The following is a 2,136-nucleotide window of genomic DNA, read 5'->3' as shown; positions in this document are numbered from 1 at the left end:
TTGTCTCTGTTTGTTCTTTTTTCTTTTGCCTACCCAGGTACGTGGGGGGTTTCTTGCCTTTTGTGGGGTCTGAGGTCTTCTGCCAGCGTTCGGTGGGTGTTCTATAGGAGAAGTTCCACGTGTAGCTGTATTTCTGATGTATCTGTGAGGTGGAAGGTGATCTCCGCGTCTTACTCTTCCGCCATCTTGCCTCGATCTGCACTGAGTATTCTTGGCTCCTTTAATAAATACTAGTTGACTGTGTATGAATGGGTTTATTTTCTAATAAATAGGCTCTCAATTCTTTTCCATTGGTATATGTGTCTGTTTTTATGCCAGCACCAAACTGTTTTGATGACTGTAGCTTTATAATATAGCTTGAAATCAGGAATGATGCCTCCTGCTTTGTTCTTCTTGATCAGGATTGTTTTGGTTCTTTGGGGTCTTTTGTGGTTCCATATAAAATTTAGAATTATTATTTCTACTTCTGTTAAAAAATGCCATTGGAATCTTGATAGAGATTGTACTGAATAGTTGGCTTGGGTAGTATGGATGTTTTAACAGTATTAATTCTTCCAATCCAGAATCATGGCATGCCTTTCCATTTATTTGTGTCTTCTTTAGTTTCCTTTATCAACATCTTATAGTTTTCAGCATAGAGATTTTTCATTTCCTTGCTTAAATTTATTCCCAAGTATTTATTGTTTTTGATGCTATTGTAAATGGGATTATTTTCTTGATTTCTTTTTCAGATAATTTGTTGTTAGTGTACTGAAACACCACTGATTTTTATTTATTTGTTTTTGGCTGTGTTGGGTCTTTGTTGCTGTGAGTGGACTTTCTCTAGTTGCAGCGAGCAGGGGCTACTCTTCGCTGTGGTGTGCAGGCTTCTCACTGTGGTGGCTTCTCTTATTGCGGAACATGGGCTCTAGGAGTGCGGGCTTCAGTAGTTGTGGCATGTGGGTTCAGTAGTTGTGGCTCGCAGGCTCTAGAGCACAGTCTCATTAGTCGTAGTGCATGGGCTTAGTTGCTCTGAGGCATGTGGGATCTTCCTGGACCAGCTCGAACCCCTGTCCTCTGCACTGGCAGGTGGATTCTTAACCCCTGCACCACCAGGGACGTCCCCACCACTGATTTCTTAATGTTAATCTTGTGTCCTGCAACTTTACTGACATTATTTCTTAGTTCTATCAGTTTTCTGGTGGAGTCTTCAGGGTTTTCTGTATATAAAATCATGTCATCTACAAATAGAGACAATTTTATTTCTTCCTTTTCTTTTTTAAATAAATTGGGCATATTTTTTAAAGCTTTTAAAATATTTTTTATTTTATTTAATTTATTTTTGGCTGTGTTGGGTCTTCGCTGCTGTGCGTGGGCTTTCTCTAGTTGTGGTGAGCGGGGGCTACTCTTCATTGTGATGCACAGGCTTCTCATTGCAGTGGCTTCTCTTGTTGTGCAGCTTGCGGGCTCTAGAGTGCAGGCTCAGTAGTTGTGGCACACAGGCTTAGTTGCTCCATGGCATGTGGGATCTTCCTGGAGCAGGGCTCGAACCCATGTCCCCTGCATTGGCAGGCAGCTCCTTAACCACTGCGCCACCAGGGAAGCCCCCCCCCCTTTTTATTTGATCAGCACCTACCTTTATTTTGACCAGACACACGAGTCAGACGATACTCCCAACAATCAGACCATTAGGGCTTGTAAGCAAAACAGGCAAAAATGGGGAACTAATAACCAAGACCAGCGTCTACCATTTTCCATGTGTTCACAAGTCTTTTTTTTTTTTTTGAGTTGGCCTTGAGTATGAATTTAGAGAAAGCTAGCAGAATATCAAATACTAATGTGAAGAGACCCTATATGCACACACTGGACCTGTCATGCCCAGCTCCCCTCACCCGCTACCTTTGACTGAACAAGACAGGAAGGAATTATTAAACTATTAGGTAGGATGAAGTTATCCAGTAGGAGGCACACCTCCAGCTCAGGTTTGAGACACCAGATCTCAGAGTAAATGAACTTATGTTAGGTGGTGTGTAAAAAGTAATAGAAGGGGGGCTTCCCTGGTGCTGCAGTGGTTGAGAGTCCTCCTGCCGATGCAGGGGACGCGGGTTCGTGCCCCGGTCCGGGAAGATCCCACATGCCGCGGAGCGGCTGGGCACG

General features: G+C 43.3%; 1 long non-coding RNA gene across 7 annotated transcripts in view; it reads left to right on the top strand.

Moving 5' to 3' along the window:
- LOC102989825 (uncharacterized) overlaps positions 1-2,136 on the top strand; it is a 149,783-nt gene that overhangs the window by 82,487 nt on the left and 65,160 nt on the right. The gene's annotated exons all lie outside the window — the stretch shown is intronic.

Source organism: Physeter macrocephalus, chromosome 18 (genome assembly GCF_002837175.3).
Source record: "Physeter macrocephalus isolate SW-GA chromosome 18, ASM283717v5, whole genome shotgun sequence".
NCBI classification, from domain to species: Eukaryota; Metazoa; Chordata; class Mammalia; order Artiodactyla; family Physeteridae; genus Physeter; species Physeter macrocephalus.
The sequence above is the reverse complement of the archived record's forward strand: the minus strand, read 5'-3'. Positions and strand labels throughout refer to the sequence as shown.